The 13734-nt window shown below is 40.5% G+C and overlaps 1 pseudogene; it reads left to right on the top strand.

The window, feature by feature from the left end:
• The first annotated feature begins 421 nt into the window (after nt 1-421).
• LOC118629309 lies at nt 422-4782 on the top strand (annotated as a pseudogene).
• The last annotated feature ends 8952 nt before the right edge of the window (nt 4783-13734 follow it).

Here is a 13734-nt window from a genome sequence, read left to right as displayed (position 1 = left end):
GTCTTGGTTCCTAAATCCTTCACTTGATTGGATAAGGCCTACCATATCATCAAGGGTAACCTCCTTTACTAAAGTCAACTGATTAAACAGGTCTACCAGATATTTTCCCAGAAGTACCTAGATTAAATAATTAGGCACTAGCCAAGCAGATATGTAATGTTAACAACAGTCATACCCAGAAAAATTAATTGAATGTGAGGGTAGAATAAAGTTACCTAAAAACTTATCATTTTAAGAAAGTTATCATTTTCATCTTCCCTTTCTCTGGAAGCTCCAAAAAAATATTTTTTACCAAAATGAGATAGTAAGCCAAGAAAGACAAAGACACGAAAGAGAAAGCAATAGCATCCAAAACACAAGAAATTCAACCCAAGAGGGAGGGGAAGCGAATCCCGAGGATGAAAGTTGAGGAGATCTCAACATGGCAACTACGGAGGAGTCCTGGAAACCAATCGGTCCAGGTGGCAGCAGAACGGCTCTGGGTACAACTTCTCCAAGAAGGTGAAGATACCTAAGAGATTTATACAATAAGGGAAGACAATTTTATCTCTAGGTATTCTGGATTTTGTTATGAAGCAGGAAAAAAAATTATATTAGCATAGAAACTGGTGAAATCTAAATCAAGTCTGGAATTCAGTTGTGTTATACAAATGTTTATCTCTTTGTTTTAACAAATTTACCACAGTTATATAAGATGTTAACAGTAAGAGAAACTAGGTAAGGGGTATACAGGTACTCTTCTATCTTTGTGAATTTTCTGTAAATGTAAAATTATTCCTCCCCAAAACTCATTAAAACTGAAAAGGAAATGGGCAAAATATTTAAACAGACACTTCAGAGAAAAGATATAAATGGCAAAGAAGCACACAAAAAGATGCTCAACATCATTAGTCATTAGGGAAATGCAAAGTAAAACTATAATGGTATATCACTATACACATATTAAAATGGCTAAAAATTTTTTATTAATTTATTTTTGTTACAGATATTTCTTCTTTTTCCCTTACTGACACCCTCCTCCTGATCCCTCCCCCAAAATGGCTCGATTTTTTTAAAAATTTTTTTATTTTTACAGAGAGAGAAAGAGAAACATCTACGTGATGTGAGTGGAACATCGATCCTCTGCCTCCTGCACACCCCCTACTGGGGATCAAGCTTGCAACACTCGTTGGCATGTGCCCTGACCACAAATCGAAACACCAACCTTTTGGTGCACGAGATGTCGCCCAACCAACCGAGCCACACTGGCTAAGATGCTAAAACTTTTTAAATTGACAATACAAAGTGCTGGTGAGAATGTAAAGCAACTCTGACTCCCATACTTTCCTGGTCAGGCAAAATGGCCTAGCCACTCTGGAACAAATTGTCACTTCCTTTTAAATAGATACCCTTGCCATATAACCAAGCAACTCCACTCCTGATATTTATTCTAGAGAACTGAAAACTTAAGTTTGAATAAAAACTTGGATAAGGATGCTTATAGCAGCTTTGTTAACTATCAACAAAAACTGAAAACAAGCCCAATGTCCCACAGTGGGTGAATGGGTAAGCAAACTGTGGCCCATTCATACAATAAAGTGATGTGCAGCAATAAAAAGGAAAGAACTATAAAGACACTCAATAATTTGGATGAATCCAAAAGGCACTGTGGTGAGTTTAAGAAGCCAGACTCTACAGGCCATGTACTATATGAATCCATTTATATAACATTCTGAAAAAGCAAAATGATGGGGTTAGAGAACAGGCCAGTAATTGCCAAGGGTTAGGGTTAGGGGAAGGTTTGACTACAAAGGGGCAACATGAGAAAATTTGGGGGGTGATGAAACTAGTCTGTACCCTGATTGTGGTGGTAGTCATACAAAACTACATAGGTGTTAAAACTGTTCGCCAAAAGAATAAAATTCAGTTTTACTGTATGTAAATTTTAAAGTTTTTAACTGGTTAATTTAAACACATTCAGATTAAAATAGACTATTATAACTCTAAGATGTTTATATAAACCCTAGGATAACTACAAAGAAAAAACTATAGTAGATATACAAAGAGAAAAAGAAAGAAATCTAAGCATACCACTACAGAAATTTATCAAATCACAAAGAAAGAGAAAAAAGGAATAAGGACATTCAAAACAGCCAGAAAACAATACATTGCAGTAAGTCCACTAATTGTCAGAGAAATGCAAATTAAAATCACAATGATATCACCTCACACCTGTCAGAATGGTTATCATCAATAAATCCACAAATAAGATTTATCAGGATGATCACTTAGTTATATATGTCTAATCACTGGGGTGTACACCTGAAACTAATATAATATGTCAACTGTAACTGAACAAAAATGATTTTTTAATCAATATAAAAAAGAAATAAATCCACAAATGACAAGTATTAGTGAGGATGTGGAAAAAAGGGAACACTTGTGCATTGCTGGTAGAAATGCAGATTGGTACAGCCACTGTGGGAAACAGTATGGAGTTTTTTGAAAAAATTAAAAATGGAACTGCCTTATGACCCAGCAATTCTATTTCTGGGGATTTATCTGAAGAAATACAAAACACGAATTTGAAAGAAAATATACACCTCTATGTTCACTGCAGCGTTATTTACAATAGCCTAGATATGGAAGCAACCCAAGTGCCTATTAATAGACAAGTGGATAAAAAAGTAGTGGCACAGCCCAGCCAGTGTGGCTTGGTGGTTTAGCGCCAACCGGTGCACCAAGAGGTCACCAGCTCGATTCCCGGTCAGGACACATGACCAGGTTGTGGGCCCGATCCCCAGCGGGGGGCATGCAGGAGGCAGCCAATTGATGTTCTCTCTCATTGATTTTTCTCTCTTCCTCTCCCTCTCCTTTCCTTTCTCTCTCAAATCAATAAAGAAAAAGAAAAAATCCCTGGCCGGTTTGGCTCAGCGGTTAGAGCGTCAGCCTGCGATCCACAGAGACCCGGGTTCGGTTTCCGCTAAGGGCATGTACCTTGGCTGCAGTTTGTCCCCGGCCCTGGTTGGGTCGTGTGGGTGGCGGCCGCTCGATGTGTACCTTTCACATCGATGTTTCTCTCTCTTCCTCTCTCTCCTTCCCACTCTAGCTGAGTAAAAAATGGAAAAATGTCCTCGGGTGAGGATAAAAAATATATATATATATATATATATATATATATATATATTTTTTTTTTTTTTTTTTTAAAGTGGTAGTACAGCCCTGGCTAGTGTGGTTCAGTTTTTGGAGTGTCATCTGGTACACCAAAAAAGATGATGGTTTCGATTCCCAGTCAGGGAACAAAGCCAGGTTGCAGGTTCCATGGTTTCCATCCCCAGCTAGGGTGGGTGCAGGAGACAACCATTCAACGTTTCTCTCCACGTTGATCTCTCTCTCTCTCTCTCTCCCCCCACCCCCTTCCTCTCCCTCTCGCATATCAATAAAAATAAACACTTAAATAATTTTAAAATGTGGTGGTACATATATACAATTACTTGACTATAAAAAAATATACAGTTTGTGACAGCATGGATGGACCTAAGATGATATTATGCTAAGTGAAATAAGTCAGTAAGAGAAAGAAAAATACCATGGTTTCACTTATATGTGGAATCTAAAGAATAAAATAATCAAACAAAACTGAAACAAACTCAGACACAGAGAGCCAACTGGTGGCTGCCAGAGGGGAACTGGGTAAAAGAGGTGAAAGAATTGAGAAGCACAAATTGGTAGTTTTAAAACAGTCATGGGGATATAAAGTAGAACATAAAGAATACTGTCAATAATATTGTGATAACTATGTATGGTGCCAGGTGGGTACTACAAATATAGAGGAGAACACTGTGTAACGTATATGATGATCTAACCAGTATGCTGTATACCTGAAACCAATACAAAAATATTGAAAGTAAGCTGTAATTGAAAATTAAAATAAATAATAATGGGCAGAGGAACTGAATAGACATTTTTCCAAAGAAGACATCCAAATGGCCAACAGGTACATGAAAAGGTGCCCAACATCACTAATCATCAGAGAAACCAAAAATCAAAACCACAATGAGATATCAACCCATACCTGTTAGGATGGCTATTTTCAAAAGGCAAAGCTGCAACAACTGTTTGTGAGGGTGTGAGTACGGGAAACCCTGTACGCTGTCAGTGGGCCTGTAAACTGGTACAGCAGCTATGACAAAGTATGGAGACCGGACCTAAGGGCGCAGCTGGACTCGCTGCTCCTGCAGCTGCTTGGGGACCTGGAAGAGCTGGAGGTGCTGATCCCCGGTGCAGGGGGCCTGGCTCCCGCTCTCCAAAGCTCACTGAGCCATGAGTGCCAAGTCCGTAGGCCCCTGCAGTATGCCTTCCTCACGGAGCCCCAGGTCTGTGTCCGCCCCAAAGAGGTACAAAACAGGCTCCTTAAGTCTCGGTGCTAGGAGCCAGCGCCCACAGTCCAGAGGAGATGGGGCCCCACGAGGTAGCTCTGCACAGGCGCCCTTCTCAGACCACCCCCCCGAAACTCCTGAACCGTTTGGAATCCTGGTTCCTCACAGCCTGCGGCAGGCCCAAGCCAGCTTCCAGGAGGGCCTGCCGCTGGCTGCAGACATGGCCAGTCTTCGGATCCCTGTCAGCTGGGGTGGAAGCCAGCTCCCAGGGCTCCAGGAGACAGACTGCTTGGGACCGCCTCGCCACTGTCCGCAGAGGAAGGCCATGAGGACAGCTGTTCTTCCATGTTTCTCCTTTATCTCAGGCCTTCTTCCATCCCAGATTGCCCTGCCCTACCACCACCACCCCATCCCCACCAGCTAATCCCCCCTCCTTAAAATGTCTCTGGTCTGCATGTTTCAACTTTGTTAGGTGTGAAAGTTTGAAGAGACAAACTGAGTAATGTGCCCAGTCACTACTGTGAAACCACTTCCAGTCCTTGTTCCGGGACACACTCCTATGGGGAGGGTCAGAGCTGTCAGGCTAGGTCCTATCAGGGAACAACAGGGCAATCTCATGCATAAATCGCTGCAGGTGAAGTACTGCCCAGCTAGTGGCATGAAGAACAAGAAACTGGAGCTTCAGTTTCACTAGATCCTTAAAACTGATTTGATGGAAGGGGGAAAACCCACACATGACTAGCAGATCAGGAGAGAATGATTCCACGTCAAATAACAAACACAAACATGTGCACAGATCGGCAGCCCTTGGCAGGTTTTAAGCCCAAACTTAAAAAATATCTAATCTAGATTTTCAAATGAGCTCTAGGAAGAGACCTTTCAGGTTTTTCAAAGCCCAGCTTTATCTTTCCAGTAGTGAGATGGAACCTTTTGTAATTTGTTGAGAGGCCAATTGTATTTCCTGTTCTGGGAACTGTGTGTTCTTAACTTTATTTTCCTACTGGGTTGTTGATATTTTTAGCAGTTTCTAAGGAGCTCATTTTTATGCTTGGGGAAAATTGGTCCTTTGTTCATAATATGAGTGATTTTCCCAGTTTCTTTTAACTTTATTGATGGTGGTTTTTAAAAAAATACTCTTTATTGTAAAATAAAACATTACAATACAGAAAAATAAAGAAAAACAATATGAAGTTTCCTTTAAAAATTAAAATTAGAACTACCATATGATCCAGCAATTCCACTTCTGGGTATTTATCCAAAGGAAACAAAATCACTAATTCCAAAAGGTATCTGCACCCCTATGGTCATTGCAGCATTATTTACTATAACCAAGACATGGAAGCAACCTAAGTGTCTACTGATGGATGAATAGATTTTTAAAAATGTGATGCACACACACACACACACATATTATTCAGCCATAAAAAAAAAAGGGGGGGGGGGAATCATGCCATTTGCAACAACATGGATGAACTTATGTTAAGTGAAATATGAGGACATTATGTTAAGTGAAATAAGCCAGACACAGAAAGACAAATACTATATGATCTTACTTATATGTAGTATCTAAAAAAATTGAATTCAGATTCAGAGAACAGACTGGTGCTTGCCAGAGGCAGGGTGTCAGGTGAAGGGTAGGGGTGGGAGTGGTCATGGTGAATGAATGGGTGGTGGTCAAAAGGTACAAACTTCCAGTTACAAGATAAAGAAGTCCTGGGGATATAAAGTACAGCGTGGTCATTAGTTAACAATACTGCATTGCACATTTGAAAGCTGCTAAGAAAGTAAATCTTAAAAGTTCTCATCACAAGAAAAAAAAACCTCTATCAGGTGATAGATGGTACCTAAACGTTCAGTGATAATCAGTTCACAATATATACATATATATCAAATCACTATGTTGTATACCTAAAACTAACACCATGTTATATGTCAATTGCACCTCATTTAAAAACCACGTATTTTCTTTCTCTGCTTACTTTGGGTTTAATGTGCTCTTCAGTTCTTAAGGTGGAAACTGAGGTCACTGATTTGAAATTTTTCTTCTTTTCTAACATGTACAGGCATTTAGTGCTAAAAATTTCCTCCTGTGTATTGTTTTAGTGACCCAAGCTTGACATGCTTTCATTTTCATTCAAAATAGTTTCTAAGTTCCCTTTTCAATTCTTCTTTACTATATGGGCTATTTAAAAGTATATTATTTAGTTTCCAAATATTGGGGGATTTCTCAAAAATTTTCCTGTTGCCCTAGCTGGTTTGGCTCAACAGTTAGAGGGTCGGCCTGCAGACCAAAGTGTCCCTGGTTCTATTCCAGCCAAGGGCATGTGCCTTGGTTGCGGTTCTTCCCTAGCCCTGGTTGGGGTCGTGCAAGTGGCAATCAATCAATGTGTCTCTCTCACATCAATGTTTCTCTCTCTCTCTCTCCCCCCCCTCCCTCCCTCCCTCTCTCCCCCTCCCTCCCTTCCTCCCCCTCCCTCCCTTCCTCCCTCCCTCCTTTTCCACTGTCTGAAGTGTAAAAGTAGCCTCAGGTGAGGATTAAAAAAAAAAAAAGAATGTTCCTGTTAATGGTTTCTAATTTAATTCCATTGTGATCAGACAATATGCTTTGTATGACTTAGATCCTTTTAAATGTATTGGGACTGGTTTTATGGCCCAAAATACGGTCTATCTTGATTTTCTGTCTATTTGTATTATCGATGATAAAAACATACTCTAGGAGCTTATGAAAAGTCAGAGTGTAAAAGCTCTGGGCCCTCCATCATTCCCTCTGGCCACATGTTAGCCCCACCAGGAGAAGAGAGCCAGCATGCACTCCTGCTCACAGTGTGAATTTTCAACTGCCCTCCCCAGCTGTTCTATACAATAGACTGTGTCCCACATAGCAAACATGTAGCTACAGACATATCCATTTGTCCTCCCATTTTCTTTTCACCTTGCCCTTTAAGTTTGACATCAGTTCTGCATACCTATGGCTCTAATGACCCACCCTGGTGACATCACATTGAGCTACTGCAAGTACACACAACAGCCTCTCACCCAGCACCACTGGCTGGAACCTAACAAAATGGAGAGGAATTCCTGATTGGAAGGTTTCCACTGAGGTTGTGAAATCTTTAAACGTAGTTACTTCAGCAAATGTTGGTCAAGCAAGTGTCTACCATGTACAAGGCCTAGTTCTGAGTTTATGGTTTAATCTTGGGCCAATAAGTAGGCATTGATGTATTCAGAGAGAAGATCAGACTGGAGGGGAAGAGGAAGGAGAAAAGACCTAGTGTTGATAACAAGAGGAGCCTAACTTCCATCGAAGGGAAACCCACATTCCCTCAAGAAGAACATAGCAGAGGTGGATTGCCTCTGTGTTTGGGTCAAGGCAGTTAGTTCCCTGGCTGATGGGAATTCTAACCCTTCCCCACACAGGAAGAGATAAGCCAAAGAACTTATATGATACATGCATAACCAATGGACACACAATATTGTGTGGCAGGCACAAGGAGGGAGGGGTGGGGAGGAAGGGATCAGTGGGGAAAAGAGGGGGGATATCCATAATACATTCGACAATAAAGATGATTTTTAAAATTTTAATTTAAAAAATAATATAGAGATGATGTATTATAGAATATAATTTTATTAACCAATGTCACCCCAATAAATTCAATTAAAAATAAATAAATCTTCCCCACAGAATAACCTTAGAGATCCCCTCTTTCCTTCCATCACAGTAAATCAGCTAAAATTCTGCCCATTTCTGACTTCCTAAGATTATTCAATAGAATTGATACACAAAAAGCAATTACTGCTATGTTAACCTCTCAGCAGTAGTCCCATGCCTTGGAAGCAGGACCATTTGTTTAGAAGCAGCCACGTGCCAATACATGACAGTTCTTACGGCTTTAGTCCCTGAAGATCAATTAGAGAAAGCGCAGGGGTCTCGAATGAGCATAGCATACTAGAAAAATCTTAATGCTTTATTTATAGGTCAGAACATCAAGCATTTAGCTGACCCAGAACCAACACAGTATAATCACACTCTTTATTTCTGTCCATTTTCCATTGTGCTTTTCTTTACGGTCTGAGGAACAGGAAAGTCCTTAGCGTGACCAAGGGAATGGGGATCCCTTTACATTCAGATAAACCCTTTTATCTGTTGGAAAAGGTTAGGTATCAGGACACAATATGTCCACAATGTCCTCTTGGAGCATGGCCCTGGAGCCAGATGAGGAGGTGAGAGTGAGCCCTGTTTCCTGAGTGCCCTTTAGAAGGTCATCAAGATCACCCTTCTCCCCGAAAGTGCTCCCCAGCAGTCATACCAATGCATTCTCCTTTTTACTCTTTATGTAGCTATTTCTCAATAGTTAATAGTATAAGGCTTAAAGGCCTACATTGGAGATAACATTGCAATGAAGATATTTGTAATCTTTGCTCACCAAAGGCCTTGCCTTCAATTTGTAAAAAAACGTTTATCTGTGAAGCACAATAAAGCAAAGCTCAATAAAACGAGGTCTGCCTGTGTATCATTCTATTCTAACTTCCTTTCTATCTTCAAAATAGTCTATGAGAACAAAGGAAGCTTCCCAGAATGCAAACAGAAACAACTTTCAAATGTCTGTCTCCCTGTGTAACACTGCATGTTCTGGTCCAGATAGAGATACTTAACAGAACTGGATTTTGACAAGTGAGCTTCTCGTTCATTTCCTTCCTATTAGCAGAATAGTGAAGAAGAACATCTTTGAATACCAGGTCAAATTTATTAACAGCAAGGATAGCTATAAAATGTTGATTTTAATGATGTTGATTTTTCCAATCCATGAACATGGTATATGTTTCCACTTTTTTATATCTTCCTCTATTTCTTTTTTCAATATCCTGTAGTTTTCTGAGACTAGGTCTTTTGCCTCCTTGGTTAAGTTTATTCCTAGGGGTTTTTCTTGTTGCAATGGTAAATGGGATTTTTTTTTTAGTTTCCCTTTCTGGGTGTTGTTCATTATTGGTGCATAAGAATGCCTTCAATTTCTGGATGTTAATTTTGTATCCTGCTACTTTGCCAAATTCATTTATTAAATCTAGTTGATTTTTGATGGAGTCTTTAGGATTTTCTATGCACAATATTATGTCATCTGTGAATAATGAAAGTTTTACTTCCTCCTTTCCAATCTGGATCCCTTTTATTTTTTCTTCTTGTCTAACTGCTGTGGCTAAAACTTCCAATACTATGTTAAATAAGAATTTTGAAAGTGGGCATCCCTGTCTTGTTCCTGTTCTTAAGAGAAATGCCTTTAGTCTTTGCCCATTGAGTATGATGTTGGCTATAGGTTTTTCATATATGGCCTTTATTTTGTTGAGATATGATCCCTCTATTCCCCCTTTGCTGAGCATTTTTATCAGAAATGGGTGCTGGATTTTGTCAAATGCTTTTTCAGCATCTATTAATGTAATCATATGGTTTTTATCTTTCATTTTGTTTATGTGGTATATCATATTTATTGATGCAAATATAGTACCAGCCTTGCATCCCTGGGATGAATCCCACTTGGTCAGGGTGAATAATTTTTTTAATATATTGCTGGATCTGCCCAGCCATTGTGGCTCAGTGGTTGTGGCCCAGAGGTCACCGGTTTGATTCCCGGTCAGGGCACATGCCCAGGTTGTGGGCCAAATCCCCAGTGGGGGACATGGCCAAATCCCCAGTGGGGGAGGTGGCCAATAAATGTTCTCTCTCATCGATGTTTCTCTCTCTCTCTCTCTCTCTCTCTCTCTCCCCCTCTCCCTTCCTCTCTCTCTAAAAATCAATTTAAAAAAATTTTTTTAAATATATATTGCTGGATCCAACTTGCTAATATTTTGTTGAGGATTTTGGCAAATCAACATCATTAAAATGGCTATACTACCCAAAGCAATCTACGGATTCAATGCGATCCCTATTAAAGTACAAAGGACATATTTCACAGATCTAGAACAAATACTCCAAAAGTTTATATGGAACCATAAAAGACTCCGAATAGCCACAGCAATCTTGAAAAAGAAGAACAAAGTGGGAGGGATTACAATACCAGATATCAAGTTATACTACAAAGCCATAGTAATCAAAACAGCCTGGTACTGGCACAAGAAAAGGCATATAGATCAATGGAACAGAACAGAGAACCCAGATATCGACCCAACACAGTATGCACAATTAATATTGAACAAAGGTGACAAGAGCACACAATGGAGAAAAGACAGTCTCTTTAATAAACGGTGTTGAGAAAATTGGACAGCTACATGTAAACAAATGAAGCTAGGCCACTAACTTACACCATACACAAGAATAAACTGAAAATGGATAAAAGACTTAAATGTAACTCATGAAACCATAAAAATCCTAGAAGAAAATGTAGGCAGAAAAATCTCAGACATCATACGTATCAGAATTTTCACTGATACATCGCCTAGGGCAAGAGGAAAAAAGGAAAACATTAATAAATGGGACTACATCAAACTAAAAAGCTTCTACATGGCAAAAGAAACCAGCATCAAAATGAAAAGGGAACCCACTCTCTGGAAGAACACATTTTCCAATGATATATCAGATAAGGGGCTATTATCCAAAAATATAGAGTACTCATACAACAAAAGGAACACAAACAATCCAATTAAAAAATGGGCAAAGGGCTCTGGCCGGTTTGCTCAGTGGTTAGAGCATAGGCCCATGGTCCAGAGAGACCTGGATTCGATTTCTGCTAAAGGCACATACCTCCGTTGCAGTTTGACCCTGGTCCTGGTTGGGGTCGTGTGGGTGGCAACCACTCAATGTGTCTCTCTTATGTTGATGTCTCTCTCTCTCTTCCTTTCTCTCTCCCTCCCACTTTATCTGAAGATGAATGCAAAAATGTCCTCCGGTGAAGATAAAAAGAAAAATTGGGCAAAGGACCTGAATACATACTTCTCTAAACAGGACATACAAATGGCCAAGAGACATATGGTAAAATGCTCAACATCTCTAATCATCTGAGAGATGCAAATTAAAATGACTATGAGAGTCCAGCTGGTGTGGCTCAGTGGTTGAGCATCAACCAATGCACCAAAAGGTCGCTGGTTCGATTCCCACTCAGGACACATCCCCCGGTTGTGGGCCCAATCCCCAGTAGGGGCATGCAGGAGGCAGTCCATCGATGTTCTCTCTCATTGATGTTTCTAACTCTCCCTCTCACTTCCTCTCTCTCTAAATCAATAAAGGAAAAAAATTTTTTTAAATGATGCTAATACATTTTTTAAAAAGTAAAGAAAAAATAAAACAACCATGAGGTATCACCTCACACCTGCCAGAATGGCCGCCATCAACAAATCATCAAACAACAAGTGTTGGCGAGGGTGTGGAGAAAAGGAGACTCTAGTACACTGCTGGTGGGAATGCAGACTGGTGCAGCCACTATAGAAAACAATATGGTCCTTCCTCAAAAAATTAAAAATGGAACTGCCATTTGACCCAGTGATCACACTTCTTGGAATATACCCTAAGAAGCCTGAAACACAAATTAGGGAGAATATATGCACCCCTATGTTCATAGCAGCACTATTTACAATAGCTAAGATCTGGAAACAGCTTAAGTGTCCATCAATAGATGAGTGGATAAAAAAGCTGTGGTACATGTACACAATGGAATACTATGCAGCTGTAAGAAAGATCTCTTACCCTTTGAGATGACATGGGGAGACCTGGAGAGTATTATGCTGAGCAAAATAAGCCAGTCAGAGAAAGACAGGTACCACATGATCTCACTTATTTATGGAACTTAATGAACAAAATAAGTTGTTTACCAAAAGAGATCCAGAGTCATGGAAACAGGGAACAAACCAACAAACATCAGAGGGATAGGGGGATAGGAGGGGTGGGAAGAGATAAACCAAAGAACTTATATGCTCAACCAAAGGACACAGACATTAGGTTGGGGAAAGCAGGAGGGGATCAATGGGGGGGGGGGGGCATCTGTAATACTTTCAACAATAAAATAAATAAATGTAAAAAATAAAATACATAAAAGTTGATTTTAAAAATTGACATGGCCTCTGTTATATGAAAGAGAAAATCATTGTATGATGGGAGTCAGGAAGTTGAGAAGATGAAGAGTTTGCTAACAGTAACTTATAATCACATTTCTTAAAAATGTTGGTGATCAGCCCTGGCTGATTTGGCTCAGGGTTAGAGCGTCAGCCTGTGGTCCAGAGAGATCTAGGTTCAGTTCCCGCTAAGGGCACGTACCTTGATTGCAGTTTGTCCCCAGCCCTGGTTGGGTCGTGCAGGAGGCAGCCATTCGATGTGTCCCTTCACATCGATGCTTCTCTCTCTCCCACTCTATCTGAACAAAAAAATGAAAAAATGTCCTCAGGTGAGGATAAAAAATAAAAATGTTGGTGATCATCCATCAATACCACCGATTCTACTATAATATTTGTAAGCATGGGTTAACACACAGAATAATCAGCATTGCAACACTGTGTGAAAGCAGTTCTAGAAATAGGCCCTGCTTGTTTACCTAGGAGCAGTTCTTTAGAAACATAAGAAGCTGGTAACAGTGGCCACTTCTAGGGAACAGCACTAGGAGTTTAGAGAAATGTGGATTCTAGGAGGGAAATGTTTACTTTTCGTTTTATAAACTTCTGAACAGCTTAATGTTGACCATGAATGACTTTTCTTATTAAAATAGCAATGAAGGCCCTGGCCAGGTGGCTCAGTTGGTTGGAGTGTTTCCCCATACACCAGAAGGCTGTGAGTACAATTCCTGATGAGGGCACATACCTAGGTTGTGGGTTTGATCTCTGGTTGGGGTGTGTGCAGGAGACAACCAATTGATGTTTCTCTCTCACATCATTGTGTCTTTCTCTCTTTCCTTCTTTCTCTCTCTCTCTCTCTCCCCCCTTCCCTCCTTCCTTCCCATCCTTGAGTGAAGATCAAAAATAAAAATTAAATAGCAATGAAGTAGAGCTGTAAGTTTTGGAATGGTAAAGACCCGTAAATTAAGTGAAGGCAGTAAGTCACATTCATGTGAAAAGAAAATGAGTTATGCCCTGGCCGGTTTGGCTCAGCAGTTAGAGCATCGACCTGAGAACCAGAGAGTCCAGGTTTGGTTCCTGCTAAGGGCACACACCTCGGTTGCAGTTTGTCCCCGGATGTGGGTGGCAACCACTCGATGTGTCTCTCTCTCTTCCTCCCTTTCTCCTTCCCGCTCTATCTAAAGATCTAAAAAATGCAAAAACGGACTGGCCGGTTTGGCTCAGCAGTAAGAGCGTCAGCCCGTGGACCAGAGAATCCCAGGTTCGGTTCCCGCTAAGGGCACGCACCTCGGTTGCAGTTTGTCCCCAGCCCCTGTTGGGGTCGTGTGGGTGGCAGCCAGTCAATGTG

Source organism: Molossus molossus, unplaced genomic scaffold, assembly GCF_014108415.1.
Source record: "Molossus molossus isolate mMolMol1 unplaced genomic scaffold, mMolMol1.p scaffold_m16_p_14, whole genome shotgun sequence".
Taxonomy (NCBI): domain Eukaryota; kingdom Metazoa; phylum Chordata; class Mammalia; order Chiroptera; family Molossidae; genus Molossus; species Molossus molossus.
Note: the sequence above shows the minus strand (reverse complement) of the source record. Positions and strands in the feature narration are given on the sequence as shown.